Genomic DNA, 17,526 nt, shown 5'->3' on the forward strand with positions numbered 1-17,526 from the left:
GCACTGAAAATAATATCTCGTTAATTGCAAGCGCAGCTGCGAAATACTTGCTGCAAATCTACATGCATGCCACAACTGTTTCATTGTACAACAATGAAAAACTACAACTTCAAAGGAAATTCTCTCTATAATTACGCGCTAGCAATAAACAAAAGCTACACTAATTACAGAAACTACAAGAAAAAAATCAGAAGATTCCAGTGAGGTATCCTCGGCTAAGGGTCGACATATGAAACGTCCACTTAGAATAATTATACAAGACTATGCTTAAACTGACACACAATATTTTTAGTGCAACGCAATCTGACTTTCAAAAATCCCTACAAAAGAATGGCCCTGAGTAACATTAACCTATACCTTTCACAAATCACTTACCTCACCAAAAATCTTCGTTACTAGAACTACTGCAATACAGCGAGCGCCTCTACTGCCAGCTAAATAAAAGATTCAAACTACTGAAGGCATTAACTACTGATAGGCATAGTTAGCAATTGAAAGATTTTAATAGAGAACAAACAAAGTATTTACCTTAATAGTCATCAAAAGTCATAATATATATAGCAGTTCATGACATCCATTTTTACAAATTTCGAAACTCCGCCATTTCTCTCCCCATATCCACCACTGCTGGCGGCTCACCTCCAACTGCGCAACGCTACGCGCTGTTCACGTCCAGCTGCCCAACACTACAATGGCAGACAACAATGCAAACTAGCCACAGACTGCACACAGCACAGCCAAGTGATTTTCATACAGAGCGCTACGTAACGTTGCCAATAAGAAAACATAAACAGCCTACTTACATAATATCCTCTTAAGACTTAAGTGCATACGTATGTTTCCATGAAGAGAAACCGAGTTTGTGAGCTCACAGAAGCGTGACGTATGCGTGCCTCACTAACAGACTACATGGCAGTACTGATTAATATTCCATACGCACCTGTAAGTTGTAATAGCCGCGTGGATATTTCAAATGCGACAGAATCGGTCATTTGGGAAACGAGTCATGTAGACAGTCTATGTAAAATCGAGCTGTTAATGCAAGAATACTTTCACGCTGACTGTCACTAACAGGCCCTTATTCCAAAGACCTTCGATAGCTTTCTGCTTCGTTAAGGTAAAATACATACGTATTTGTAGAATATACACTCTGCTGGTCAGTAAAGAAACAAAAATATTCTACGATGAACATTTTCATTTTCTCAAGTCTGTGGCGCGGTTACGGCTTTTATAAAGAGCCGATTCAGTAGTAATTAATCTACATTACTGGCCATTAAAATTGCTACACCACGAAGATGACGTGCTACAGACGCGAAATTTAACCGACAGGAAGAAGATGCTGTGATACGCAAATGACAAGCTTTTCAGAGCATTCACACAGGTTTGGCACTGGTGGCGACACCTACAACATGCTGACATGAGGAAACTATCCAACCGATTTCTCATACACAAACAGCAGTTCATCAGCGTTGCCTGGTGAAACGTTGCTGTGATGCCTCGTGTAAGGAGGACGAATGCATACCATCACGTTTCCGACTTTGATAAAGGTCGGATTGTAGCCTATCGCGATGGCGGTTTATCGTATTGCGACATTGCTGCTCGCGTTGGTCGAGATACAATGACTGTTAGCAGAATATGGAATCGGTGGGTTCAGGAGGGTAATACGGAACGCCGTGCTGGATCCCAATAGCCTCATATCACTAGCAGTCGAGATGACAAAGCATCTTATCCGCATGGCTGCAACGGATCGTGCAGCCACGTCTCGATCCCTGAGGCAACAGATGGGGACGTTTGCAAGATAACAACCATCTGCACGAACAGTTCGACGACGTTCGCAGCAGCATGGACTATCAGCTCGGATACCCTGGCTGCGGTTACCCTTGACGCTGCATCACAGACAGGAGCGCCTGCGATGGTGTACTCAACGACGAACCCTGGGTGAACCAATAGCAAAACGTCATTCTTTCGGATGAATCCAGGTTCTATTTACAGCATCATGATGGTCGCATCCGTGTTTGGTGACATCGCGGTGAACGCACATTGGAAGCGTATATTCGTCATCGCCATACTGGCGTATCACTCGGCGTGAGGGTATGGGGTACCATTGGTTACACGTCTCGGTCACCTCTTGTTCGCACTGACGGCACTTTGAACAGTGGACAGATGTGTTACGACCCGTGGCTCTACCTTTCATTCGATCCCTGCGCAACCGTACATTTCAGCAGAATAATGCACGACCGTATGTTGCAGGTCCTGTACTGGCCTTTCTGGATACAGAAAATCTTCGACTGCTGCCCTGGCCAGCACTTTCTCTAGATCTCTCACCAATTGAAAACGTCTGGTCTATGGCGGCCAAGCAACTGGTTCGTCACAATACGCCAGTCACTACTCTTGATGAACTGTGGTATGGTGTTGAGGCTGCATGGGTAGCTGTACATGTACACGCCATCCAAGCTCTGTTTGACTCAATGCCCAGGCGTATTATGGCCGTTATTACAGCCAGAGGTGGTTTTTCTGGGTAGTGATATCTCAGGGTCTATGCACCCAAATTGTGTGAAATGTAATCAGATGTCAGTTCGAGTATGATATATTTGTCCAATGAATACCCATTTATCACCTGCATTTCTTATTGGTGTAGGAATTTTAATGGCCAGTAGTGTATATACGAGAGTAATTATACATATCTGAAGCACGTGAGCATCGAATATTTATCAGTAGCGCCATATAATTTGTTAGTGAAGGACTAAGACGTAACGCTACTATGCGCTTACAAACTCAGAAATCAGAGCGGTCAGGTCGCTCTGGAACGCTGCAGAACTGGAACCGTGTGACGCTCCAGAACTGACGTAAGACGCTGCAGTGCTGTGTTATGTGCGAACCGGTTGTACGGAGTCAGCGCAATGAGGTCGAATGGCCAAGGGAAGTGACACGTTGGCACAGAAGAGCTATCACACTGGGACGTGCCCACGACCACACCAGCAATGAAGTCTGTCAACGTGCCAGTGCGGACTGTCCATCACATCTCAGAGGAATAGTGTACCAGTCGCAGCCATGTAACACAGCCATGTAACACACCATAGGAAGAGTCTTTGTCAAATATCGTGTAACGACTGGAGCCGCATTGTACACGATAATCGTGGTAAACACTGCTATCTTCCGCTGAGGGACGCCAGGCATTTGTAAATACACTCCTGGAAATGGAAAAAAGAACACATTGACACCGGTGTATCAGACCCACCATACTTGCTCCGGACACTGCGAGACGGCTGTACAAGCAATGATCACACGCACGGCACAGCGGACACACCTGGAACCGCCCTTTTGGCCGTCGAATGGCGCTAGCTGCGCAGCATTTGTGCACCGCCGCCGTCAGTGTCAGCCACTTTGCCGTGGCATACGGAGCTCCATCGCATTCTTTAACACTGGTAGCATGCCGCGACAGCGTGGACGTGAACCGTATGTGCAGTTGACGGACTTTGAGCGAGGGCGTATAGTGGGCATGCGGGAGGCCGGGTGGACGTACCGCCGAATTGCTCAACACGTGGGGCGTGAGGTCTCCACAGTACATCGATGTTGTCACCAGTGGTCGGCGGAAGGTGCACGTGCCCGTCGACCTGGGACCGGACCGCAGCGACGCACGGATGCACGCCAAGACCGTAGGGTCCTACGCAGTGCCGTAGGGGACCGCACCGCCACTTCCCAGCAAATTAGGGACACTGTTGCTCCTGGGGTATCGGCGAGGACCATTTGCAACCGTCTCCATGAAGCTGGGCTACGGTCCCGCACACCGTTAGGCCGTCTTCCGCTCACGCCCCAACATCGTGCAGCCCGCCTCCAGTGGTGTCGCGACAGGCGTGAATGGAGGGACGAATGGAGACGTGTCGTCCTCAGCGATGAGAGTCGCTTCTGCCTTGGTGCCAATGATGGTCGTATGCGTGTTTGGCGCCGTGCAGGTGAGCGCCACAATCAGGACTGCATACGACCGAGGCACACAGGGCCAACACCCGGCATCATGGTGTGGGGAGCGATCTCCTACACTGGCTGTACACCACTGGTCATCGTCGAGGGGACACTGAATAGTGCACGGTACATCCAAACCGTCATCGAACCCATCGTTCTACCATTCCTAAACCGGCAAGGGAACTTGCTGTTCCAACAGGACACTGCACGTCCGCATGTATCCCGTGCCACCCAACGTGCTCTAGAAGGTGTAAGTCAACTACCCTGGCCAGCAAGATCTCCGGATCTGTCCCCCATTGAGCATGTTTGGGACTGGATGAAGCGTCGTCTCACGCGGTCTGCACGTCCAGCACGAACGCTGGTCCAACTGAGGCGCCAGGTGGAAATGGCATGGCAAGCCGTTCCACAGGACTACATCCAGCATCTCTACGATCGTCTCCATGGGAGAATAGCAGCCTGCATTGCTGCGAAAGGTGGATATACACTGTACTAGTGCCGACATTGTGCATGCTCTGTTGCCTGTGTCTATGTGCCTGTGGTTCTGTCAGTGTGATCATGTGATGTATCTGACCCCAGGAATGTGTCAATAAAGTTTCCCCTTCCTGGGACAATGAATTCACGGTGTTCTTATTTCAATTTCCAGGAGTGTATGTATCATAATTTTCCATTATAAAATTTTAACTGAATTGTATTAAAAATGCTACGTTTGTTCGACGAACTATAACGATGTTCGTAGAAGGGGTTCCAGTGTGGCACTGACGTCATAGCGACGGTTATACCGGGGGTTACTGGAGTGCAAACGTGGCGCAGGGGCGGGAGTCGACCTGGTAGAGATTGTCAAGACATGTTTCTGATAATTAACTGTATTTCTGATAAAATGAAATGCTGAATTCGAACTAACTATTGCATTTGTTTCCAAACAGTGAAGATTAAAAGTGGTGTTCTATCAGATATGTATTCGTAACGACTGAGTTCTGAAGAAGTATTGAAATAGCTGAGATGAGATAAGTATATAACACCCAATGTATAATATCATAAGGGCTTCTGTTCGAAGGAAGAGTGGTTAAGCAACTTTAGGGAGACTTCTTACAGCCCAGATGAGTGTATGAAAGTCTTGATTGAAGGCTGGTAACGATAAGTGCTGTTACGTATCACCTGTGACCGTGAGTGATAGTAATATCTGTGATTGTTAATTGAGAAAGGGCCTCAAAATTAATTGCCACGCTAGTGTTGAATCACGCCTAGAACTTCAAATGAAGCTTTAAAATCTGCATTTACCCGTCTATAATAACGATTAGTTAGTCAAAGGGACCAACTAATGACATTACCAAATTTCGCGAATTCATCTCACGTGAATTTAAGCCGAGCTGAATTGACTTATTAATGGCAATTAACACGCTGGTAAAGTACTAATACGACTTCATTGTGAATGATATAGTTCTGCTGCAGTGTTGTAAGTCATCTATAGCGAATACCGGAATGAAATTTTAGTACGGTAAGTTTTTTTTTAAACAGCCGCAAGTCACACTTTGTAATTTTTATTTACCGGTTTGCTCTTCAAATGAACAAGACCATCATCGGAGCTGGCTGACAACATTGAAGATAGCGTTTAAAGTTGGCTGGCAGCTCTATAGATTAAACAGGCTGTGTTGTACTACTTAAATTTAGGTTTAAAGTACGTTTAAGGTACAGTAAGAAATGAGGGCATTGATAGCGCCACAGATATATTTCGTCAGCTAAGTCACCTGATACTAATTCTACAGAATGTTGAATCGTGCTGTAGCGTTGCTCTTGGGGGGGGGGGGGGGGGGAGGGAATAAAAAGAATTGTTATTTTATATTTTTTTTTTGAACAAATGTCGAAAAAGTGTGTATTTTGGTGGGCCACTTGCCAACAGAATCAGGGATTGATTACACTATTATAATAACATACGTTGAGCATTAAATACCTGAATAAGAGAAACATTATCATTTCTGTGAATTTTTACATTCGCGATGTAGTCATACCCGGGACGACACTAAGGGACCAGGAGATTTATAGACTATAAAAGAAATGCAATACTACACAATTAAAAACGAGTTGGTTCAGAAATTATAGGAAAACGATAATGTTCCTTCTGCCTCATGCTGCGTTCGGCCAATAAGCGTGATCGTAATTTCTGGTGAAGAACTAACACAAAATAATTATCAATTGAGTAAATGAGGAGATGGAAATCATCAAGGTTAATTTACTAAAATAAGCACACTTGTCTTTAACCCACTTTTTTTATGCTATGCACCTTTTCATATTAAATTACAAAAGATGACCATTGTGTTTAAATACTTTATAAATAACAATCAAAATGTCCTCTTGATGCTGTCTGTTCGTAATCAGTTACAAGAAACTACATGTTTTCTGATTGCAAAAATAACAATTAGCATATTCACTTGATATTTTCACATGAAATATAAAATACCGTTGCGAAACGCAGAAAGTCCGCGTCCGCCTGCCATGGAATACAAGCAGTAAAAGGTGAGGGGACAAATGCCTCATTTGTCTTGAAACAACAGAATTATTTTTTATGTCATTAATCGATACTTGTACATAGAGATTTACAGGCACCGCGCAAGAACGGCAAGGATAAAGAATAAGAGATTCTGTCGCTGCTACGCGATGGTTCATTTTTTTTACTTGTTCGATAACTTTCGGCCATCAGGCGTGTACTGTTGAGCGTATATTAATGTTTGTGAGGCGAAAATCACAAATATTATACTGCTTAGTCGTCAACTATGAGGAGTCTAGGAAACCTGCTTTCTCGGATCGCTATACAACATTCAAAGAAATCGTATTAATGGGGTTTTTATTGTAATGAGATTAATGACAACAGTTTGAAAATTACATAAATGTCTCGCAAGCAAAGAGTGACAGACAAAATAAGAAACCTTTTCAATATATGCAATTCCTAAGTCGCTGCTATACCAGTGCAAAAACTTGATGCTGCTGTGAAACCGGGCCGCTGGCAGTCGGGGGCGGCGCTTACGTCCTCTTCGCACCTGTCACGTTGTTGTCCTGGACAGGGGTCGGTCAGCGTGCTATTGGCTGACGTCTTGTTACAGCCCTCTCCGCTGTATTGTTCCCGACTGGCGTACCTGCGCTTGGCTTTACGCCGTAACACAGAAAATGTCTGGGAGTATTCGGAACATTGGGTGACTCGCAACTGTCAAAAATCCCACATTATTCCAGCTCTATCGGATATAGTGATCACTGAGGAATAGCTTCAGTTATCTGTGGCATAACTGAAAAAATTTATAGTCTATCATAACACTTGAATACAGGCCATTATCTGGGCCAGGGTTGGTGTTTTACGGTATTTGTGTGATGCCCTCCCGGGACAATAAATATTTTGTGTGATAGGCTTATCTCGTTGTTACAATGGAATGAACACCCTTTGCTGCTTACAGGCCTTGACATACGTCAACGGGGACAGATGAAAGTGTGTGCCCCGATCGGGACTCGAACCTGGGATCTACTGCTTACATGGCACGCCTCCCGCTAAACCCGCATTCTCAACGTATTGTAGTGCGGGACAAAACGTTGAGAATGTGGCTTACGCGGGGGGCGTGTCAGAGATAAGTCCCTGCAGTCGCGCTATCCTCCGTGTCCTCGGTGGCTCAGGTGGATAGAGCGTCTGCCATGTAAACAGGAGATGCCGGGTTCGATTCCCGGTCGGGGCACACATTTTCATCAGTCCCCGTTGACGTATGTCAACACCTGTAAGCAGCTAAGGGTGTTCATTTCATTGTAATTTCATTCTAACGAGCTGACGTATTAGTATATTATCTCGCTGTTGTCAACATATCAGGCTGGGCTAGCAGTTAGTAGGGTGACCGTCCAGGTCTGCCGAGCGCTGCTGGCAAGCGGCGTGCACTCAGCCCTTGTTAGGCCAGTTGAGGAGCTACTTGGCTAAAGAGTTGCGGCCAGCTCATGAGGAGCTACTTGATAGAGAAGTTGCGGATAGGGCATGAAAACTAACATCGGCCGGGAGGGCGGTGTGCTGGCCACATGACCCATCATATCCGCTTCCAGTGACGCCTTTGGACTCATTTGACCAAACAGCGAGGTCATCGGTCTCGTCGAATTTGGGAAGGATTGGGAGGAAGTCGGCCGTGTCCCGTGAAAGGAACCATCCCGGCATTTGCCTGAAGCGATTTAGGGAAATCACGGAAAACCTAAATCAGGATGGCCGGACACGGGAAGTGACGCCTATCGGCTGCGGTCGGTCGGCACCGTTGAAGCTTCTGCGGCCTGTTGTCATGGAAGTGTACGTAACTGACGGTATGTGTCAGGAAACGGTGATCTCCACTGATACAGTGAATGAAAAGAACCGACTGGATCAATACTATTTTGCATTAATGCTGAGCAGCTTGGAGCTGACTAGCAATTCATCTTGAGATCTAAGTGCCGGCCCGGGTGGCCGAGCGGTTCTAGGCGCTACAGTCTGGAACCGCGCGACCACTACGGTCGCAGGTTCGAATCCTGCATCGGGCATGGGTGTGTGTGTTGTGCTTAGGTTAGTTACGTTTAAGTAGTTCTGAGTTCTAGGGGACTGATGACCTCAGAAGTTAAGTCCCATAGTGCTCAGAGCCATTTGAACCATTTGAACAGAAGGGAAGCCAAGGAATTTTGCAGTTTGAGGAATAAGTGGCAGATGAAGTAATGGCGTTTCTCCAAGGTGAGTCAGTGTGAGGTGTCGCATACGCTCGACTGTGCGGACAATGTACATGAAGAATACAATGGTGACAGTACGTGCTTAACAAGTGAAAGTGGTATTGAAACAGGTGTCGAACCACGTACTTCACCATCTTTGTCGGACAAGGAGACACAGATTCCAGCTCCACTGAAAAGCAGTAATGTTCAATCGTTGTCCAAAGACGGGGTACTGAACATAATTATGTTCATGTAAGTTCATCCGCAGCATAGTAAAAAGCATTTATGAACAGATTTCGAATAAGTCCGCAACAAATGACTGTGTTGCGCAAAAGAAGGCCTACAGGTATTAATGGAGGACAAGACAGACTTGTTACAAAATTGGTGTTCCCGCGCTTCAAGGATGCTCGATGCAATTTACAGGACGCCCAAGGTACCGACCTACTACATTATGCACATCAAGCTGCGCGCGATACAGGTAGCAGCGATTTCAAGGGAAGAACTGGATCGCTGAATAACTTCAGACGGAAGACGCAAGATGATGAAATTGCAAACAAATCGACAGCTTGACGATGCACAGTAAACTGCGGAATCGGTCCGAAAATTTGTGGATGAGATAGGTAAACTTATCTTATCGTTCAGTAAGAAATTTATATTCAACTCTGACCAATCGGGATTTGAAAAGCATATGAAAGGAGCCCTGGAAGATAGAGGTATTACGAAACTTCAACCAATATCAACTGACATCAACGCTTTAAAGCATTCATATACAGTTATGCCCATTGTTAATTTAGATGGTAAAATGGCTGCAAAATAATTTATTGTACTGCATCAAACCAATCTCAGGACTGAAGACCACAACAACAACTCTGAGAAGTTTGAGATGCTCTACCGCTCTATGATTATTTCTCGTATGAATGGTCATCAAGGGTTGTAGGGAATATTTCCGTCACACCAAGCATAAGGGGGAAAATGGGTGTAAGAGAACTTCAACTATGCTATGAGCACTACTTTTGGCCAATAGCTTTTCAAAATAACTTGCTTTTACTTGATTCCTGCTTTGCGTATAAAAACCATACCCCTTTAGAGCAAACTATCTTCCCTGGAAAGTGTATGACATTACAGTTCACATGACCTGGGACCACAGGACAAGTTCAGCCTTCTTTTTTTCCGTTACTATCTACAGCTACGCCTCGAAGAATAGCCTATTTCACGATAAGCTCTTGTGCTAACATTTTCTAAAATGGTTGAAATGGCTCTAAGCACTCTGAGACTTCTGAAGTCATCAGTACCCTAGACGTAGAACTACTTAAACCTAACTACCCTAAGGACATCACTGACATCCATGCCCGAGGCAGGATTCGAACCTGCGACCGTAGTAGCAGCGCGATTCCGGACTGAAGGGCCTAGCACAGCTCGGCCACAGCGGTCGGCAGGCTTTTTCGTATTCGGTAGCATGTCATCACATTTCATCAGTTTTCTCCAGTTTTATATAAAACCACATCGGTATAATTGGGTAATTCCTTAAAGACGGATACCTAGCTGAAATTCCTGCATTGTTTGTAACTCCCAAGGAGATCACCTTCGAACTTGATGATGCGAAACCTTATGCTCACTGTGGTGCACCATTTTTCATTTGGTGTTCGTGGTGGGAGTTAATGGTTTATATTGAACGTTTGTTGAATGTCTATGATGTCAATTTTGTGAAGTATAACACATACATTCCACAGGAAGTTGATTTTTGCACATCCAGAAAACTCATTCGGTGTGGCCCCCCTGATGGACATGGTGTTTCAGTGGCAGCTAATATTTTTCCTGTCATTATTGTTAACACAACACTTTCAAATGAGTCTTACTAAAGATTGTACTTGCGATCGCGCGCTCAAGATGTCCGTTGTGACTGACGTCAGAAGGCGTGAGCGGTCACATTTAAAACTGCCGCTCACACCTCCATATAGGCGTCATACCTAAATCTCCGGTTTCGTTCACTGTCCAAAGACTGCCCGCTAGCCCCAGTATGTGTCTACCACTGGTCTCTGATAAAATGTGTGCTGTTGATTGTAATTTCGGTAACATCTCTTATAAGGGAATCTGGCCTGTTTTCTAGGCAATGAGCAGCCACTGCCGCCTTTTCAAGTTCCCATTGTCTAGTATGCAGTGACTGCCGACTCTTCAAGTTCGCATTGTTTAGTATGCTGTGAGTGCTGTACTCAATGCTCAGTAACAGTGTGACGTATGTGAGTGCTGCAACCTTCAGAGCAGACACCATACACACCAGGAAGTCGAAGACCTATGTTGTCTTTAAAGCAGGGTAACATATCCCTTATGTGGGAGGCGAGCCGAAACACTGGTCTGCGGTAGACGTCTCTACAGCACCCCTGCCGTCTTGCTAGTGGACACATCGAAAAAAGTTTTGCATCGCCCCGGTTCCCAAAACTCCTAAAGATAGAAGTTGACTGTAGATATTGTATCACAGACACAGTCCCTTTGACTAGTCAAAGATATCACTAAACCCGCGCCGGCCGTGGTGGTCGGGCGGTTCTAAGCGCTTCAGTCCGGAACCGCGAGACTCCTACAGTCGCAGGTTCGAATCATGCCTCGGACATGGATCTGTGTGATGTCCTTAGGTTAGTTAGGTTTAAGTAGTTCTAAGTTCTAGGGGACAGATGACCTGATATAAATTCCCATAGTGCTCACCATTTGAACTAAACCTGCCCAAAAACGTAAACAACCATGAGCAGCGCCTAATAGACGGAGAGAATCTGACAACCGATCACTTCCAGTCATCCATCCGGAAGCAGGTACACGGTTCGTGTTGTTTGTAGTTCAACCATGCCTACACGATAAATACCTTGGTTCGATCGCACCCGCATTGTCACTTTAAGCAAGGAAGTACTTTCAACAAGGCAAGTGTCCAGGCGTCTTTGAGTGAACCAAAGCGATGTTGTTCGGACATGGAGGAGATACACACGGTTACTGTCGATGACATGCCTCGCTCAGGCCGCCCAAGGGCTACTACTGCAGTGGATGACCGCTACCTACGGATTATGGCTAGGAGGAACCCCGAAAACAACGCCACCATGTTGAATAATGCTTTTTTTGTGCAGCCACAGGACGTCGTGTTACGATTCGAACTGTGCGCAATAGGCTGTGTGATGCGCAACTTTACTCCCGACGTCCATGGCGAGGTCCATCTTTGCAACCACGACACCATGCAGCGCGGTACAGATGGCCCCAACAACATGCCGAGTGGATCGCTCAGGATTGGCATCACGTTCTCTTGACCGACGAGTGTCGCATACGCCTTCAACCAGACAATCGTCAGGAGACGTGTTTGGAGGCTACCCGGTCAGGCTGAACCTCTTAGACACACTGTCCAGCGATTGCAGCAAGGTGGAGGTGCCCTGCTGTTTTTGAGTGACATTATGTGGGGCCGACGTACGCCACTGGTGGTCATGTAATGCGCCGTAACGGCTGGACGATACGTGACTGCCGTCCTACGACCGATAGTGTAACCGTATGGGCAGCATTTTGGCGCGGATTTCGTCTCCATGGACGACAGTTCACGCTCCCATCTTCCACAACTAGTGAATGACTTCCTTCAGGATAACGATATTGCTCGACTAGTTGCCAGCATATTCTACAGACGTGAACACTATCGAACAGCCTAGGATAGATTGAAAAGGGCTGTTTATGGACGACGTGGCCCTCAAACCACTCTGAGGGATCTACGCCGAATAGCCGTTGAGGAGTGGGACAATCTGGACCAACAGGGCCTTGATTAATTTGTGGGTAGTCAGTATAAGAGGACGTGCTACCGGGTATTTGAGGTACCGGTAAATACAGGAATCTGGACCACCACCTCTGAAGGTCTCGCTGTATGGTGGTACAACATGCAGTGTGTGGTTTTCATGAGCAATAAAAAGGGCAGAAATGATTTTTATGTTGATATCTATTCCAATTACTGTACAGGTTCCGGAACTCTCGGAACCGAGGTGATGCAAAGCTTTTTTTGATGTGTGTAGTTGCTCCACAGTACGGACTAAATGCATGTGGCTTGGTCTCTTCTATCGATTCGCGAATCGTCTTCCATCGGTAGCACCTGAAAGCTATTTCAGTTCCTCGGTTCCTGTAACCATTTTCTCTGAACATTTGCTTCAAATGCTGAAATTCAGACTAGATTGTTATCGCCAGAAATAATCTTTGCTCAGTGAAGTAATGTGTTCAGGGCTGCTTGCTCGTGTACAGGTTGATGAAAACTGTAGGCGTCCAGTTACCGTTCAGTGTGCGTGGATTTGCTGTACTAACTACTAGCCGTATGCCAGCGAAATCCAGTATCAGCTGGAAGGATCGACATTACTTATGCTAATTATGTGATAATGAGGGATATCTTGCCACTTGATATAAAAAATACCTCTGTGATCCTGAAGTTATTGCGTTCGTTAGAAGACGATACGTATCGGATGCGGCCAGGAACTGCCAAACTTGCCTTCCAAGCACGCGTCGTTCGGGTTTGTCTTTGGAAGATTCAAGACACTGGCATTAAATCTGTATAAGTAGAACTCTGTGCCAGTTCTGAAAGAGACTTTTAACTCCTTGTAAAGATGGCAGCGACAGCTATCGAAAGCTCGAGATATCATTCGAAGTGACATGGCTTGTAGACCGAGAATATTTTTTTGATATAACATTGTCTTCTGGGCCTTTAACATACATTGTGAAACCGAAGGATTCAAACACGCTTCTCTGGGGGACATCCAAAATTATGTCTACTTATGTCGATGAGTCTTTATCGAACATAACGTATTGCATCGAACCCACCAAGAGATTCTCAACAACCCACACAATAGTTCTTTCACTAACAAGCATAGGTGTACTATTCTGTCAAATGCTTAGTATTTACCAGGTGTAGAAGTATTAAACCGGAACTTGGTTGCAATAATTAGCCGCGTGGAGTAGCTGTGCGCTCTAAATCCCCTTCTCACGGATCTCCCGCCTCCCACCGTCGGAGGTTCGAGTACTCCCTCGGACATGGGGTCGTTAGTTTAACTTAGATTTAGTAGTGTGTAAGCTTAGGAGCCGATGACCCCAGCAGTTTTGTCCCATAAGATCTTACCACAAATTTTCAAATTTGCAATAATTACACGTCTGTCGTTTGAAACTGATAAACAAGACTGTATTGAAATGATCGCCATTACTAATTATATATTTCTACCCCATTTTCCTATATTTTCATACGAAAAGAACGAAAAGAAAGCGAGAGCGGGTCATAAGGTGCTAGCAGACGATAATCATACGCAGCCAAGTCTGGGGAAAAGCCGGATGCCCTAGTATTTCCCAACTGAACGACTCGATCGTTCCCCTGACCCGTTTTTGCTGTGTGTGATGAGGCGTTATCATGGAGCAATATGACTTTGTGTGACCTTTTTCGATATTCCGGTCGTTTTTCACGTAATGCGCTGATATGAAACTTCCTGGCAGATTAAAACTGTGTGCCCGACCGAGACTCGAACTCGGGACCTTTGCCTTTCGCGGGCAAGTGCCAGGAAGTTTATCAGCGCACACTCCGCTGCAGAGTGAAAATCTCATTCTGGAAACATCCCCTAGGCTGTGGCTAAGCCATGTCTCCGCAATATCCTTTCTTTCAGGAGTGCTAGTTCTGCAAGGTTCGCAGGAGAGCTTCTGTAAAGTTTGGAAGGTAGGAGACGAGGTACTGGCAGAAGTAAAGCTGTGAGGACCGGACCTGAGTCGTGCTTCGGTAGCTCAGATGGTAGAGCACTTGCCCGCGAAAGGCAAAGGTCCCGAGTTCGAGTCTCGGTCGGGCACACAGTTTTAATCTGCCAGGAAGTTTCATATCAGCGCACACTCCGCTGCAGAGTGAAAATCTCATTCTGGATACTTAAACCTAATTAACCTAAGGACATCACACACATACATGCCCGAGGCAGGATTCGAACCTGCGACCGTAGCGGTCGCGCGGTTCCAGACTGTAGCGCCTAGAACCGCTTGGCCACTCCGGCCGACCATGGGCCCTACACTGACTGCTAACACCACCTACAGGGAAATTCCGTTTTCATACTTCTGCACCTGGTAAGTGTTCTACGGATCATTTCAATTGTTTTTTACTGGAAACTGTATGGAGCGGGTATGTGCTGTTTGGAAGCGAGAAATACTTGATCAATCTGAGTCCGTCGATCAGTGGTTTTCAGGATTGCGCATAAGAAAAGCGCGCGTTGGTTTTCGCATGATCGATGTTTTCCGAATCCATGCTGATTTACGTTGGAGGTTACTTTGCTCGTGATAGATGATCACATTTGTGCTCTGAATATGTTCCAGAGTTGCAGTACAAATTTACCTCATGCATACTGGAGGGTCAGTAATTTTGTGGATTGTTTCTGCAACGCTTGTCGTAGACTAGTGCTTTCTATCAGCCCCCAGGCACGTTTTTACTATTTTTCCTGAGACACCTACAGTGTGTAGTGGTTAGAAAAGGGAACAACTGAGCTGCAAATTTGGTGTAGAATCTGATAGGAATTCTACTGGAGCTGGAGATTTGCTCTATTTTAACGATTTCATCTGTTCCAACTTTGCAGTGGTGTGACTGCTACATTTTGGTAACACTCTGAATTTCTTGAAGATATCTTTATCTATGCTAACTTCTCACAGCCTCCTTTTTCTTTGAAAGTGCACGTAACATATTGTGAAAGCTCAGATTATGAGAGATTCTTGAGCAGCAGTTCATGTAATGGCACTGACTGGCAATTCGCCTCTTCGGATTTAATTTCCGCTGCTAGCAATATTTTTTTTCATTTCATGCGTTGCTTCGTATATTAAACGAATAATTATTAAATATAAATACATCTGAACAGTTCAGTTTATGTATGTAAAGTTAATATATTCAATTTAGTCACAATTACTGTCCTTGAAGTAATAAGGCGTTGTAGCACATTGGTAATATTCGGGACTAGCTGCTAGTAGCTTCATATGTCGACTGAATTGTTTTTTAACTTAATAAATAAAAGAACAAAAGCTAGGAATAATGTTTGTTTATTTGTAAGTAAAAACAGTAGTTAGATGCACTCTATAATCGCGCAGCATCAGTGTTGCGTACTTAGGAAACGCAAACACGATACAACGCCATCTTGAAAAACATACCAACATCTGTAGCTGCGAACCGTAAACTATAGATGACACAGACAGCACATGACGCCATTGTCGAAGAAAAATATAAAAAAAATGGCTCTGAGCACTATGGGACTCAACTGCTGTGGTCATAAGTCCCCTAGAACTTAGAACTACTTAAACCCAACTAACCTAAGGACATCACACACATCCATGCCCGAGGCAGGATTCGAACCTGCGACCGTAGCGGTCGTGCGGTTCCAGACTGTAGCGCCTTTAACCGCTTTTTTTTTTCTTTTTTGTAATCTCATTTTGTTCGCTGTTGTTCGTTGCATCTGGTCGGGGCGGACGTCGTAAGACATCCGTTTTTGTTCGTTGTCGATCCATTAACTCAGTTTTTTTATTACAGAGGGCAGCTAACCCTCTGACCGAACACGCTGAGCTACCGTCCCGGCTTCCGCTCGGCCACTTCGGCCGGCTGAAGAAAAACATCAATCAGGCGTTTGGTGGCAGCATTGACTTTCAGACGACTTCCTGGAATGCTGTTTAGTTTATCGTTATTTTAATTGCTGTATATTCAATAAGGATATCTTTCTTACAATCTTGTGGAATCATGTACTGCGTTTGTTTACAATGGAAGAAAATGTGAAATGAAGTAATGTTTTAATATACAGGAGAAGCTTTTTGCAAAGAAATATGTGAACACATTCCTTGAAAGACTGAGCCCATGTCGGCCTCACATGTAAGATTCGATGAATTAATAACATTTTGAGACAGTACAAAGTGAATAACTCATGTGAAAATATGCTAACCAGGACGGATAATAATTTGTCTTCATTATTTTATTTTGCTTCATTTACTCTGTATATATATATATATATATATATATATATATATATATATATATATATCTTTTGTTGCCTAGAACATTTCTTTTATTGTCTCTATAGTAGGAAATGTGACTGTGTTTTACTTTATTTACATTGATATATGAATATCTTAAGTATGCAACATATGTTTGATTTAGTTTGTACTGTTTCTTTTCAGTGCATCATGGAAATGTAATGCAATGCGCTGTTGCGTGGACTATGATGCAAGAGCGATATATATATATATATTGCCAATCGGACAGCGACAGTCAGTGGGTGCGCAATGGCGATGTATATGCGCGTTAATGTTGTGTAATCATGCTATTACCACGTAGGTCCGCAACGCAAACGATTCTTACGACCGCGTCCTTGTGTTTCGTACACAGATTCGACAAATTATTACGGTCAACGTTATGAAACAAAAGGTCAATGTGTTTAAATCTGTGAGCTTGGCTGAGTGTTAACGAACAGCAGTGAAAATTCTCACGCGAATGGGCAGTGATTACCGTCGCTAGAACGGAGCTGTTTTGGATCTAGCTGATTCGCGCCCACTAATGTACAGGGTGATTCAAAAAGAATACCACAACTTTAAAAATGTGTATTTAATGAAAGAAACATAATATAACCTTCTGTTATACATCATTACAAAGAGTATTTAAAAAAGTTTTTTCTCACTCAAAAACAAGTTCAGAGATGTTCAATATGGCCCCCTCCAGACACTCGAGCAATATCAACCCGATACTCCAACTCGTTCCACACTCTCTGTAGCATATCAGGCGTAACAGTTTGGATAGCTGCTGTTATTTCTCGTTTCAAATCATCAATGGTGGCTGGGAGAGGTGGCCGAAACAGCATATCCTTAACATGCCCTCATAAGAAAAAATCGCAGGGG

This window comes from Schistocerca cancellata, chromosome 10, assembly GCF_023864275.1.
Source record: "Schistocerca cancellata isolate TAMUIC-IGC-003103 chromosome 10, iqSchCanc2.1, whole genome shotgun sequence".
Classification (NCBI taxonomy): Eukaryota; Metazoa; Arthropoda; class Insecta; order Orthoptera; family Acrididae; genus Schistocerca; species Schistocerca cancellata.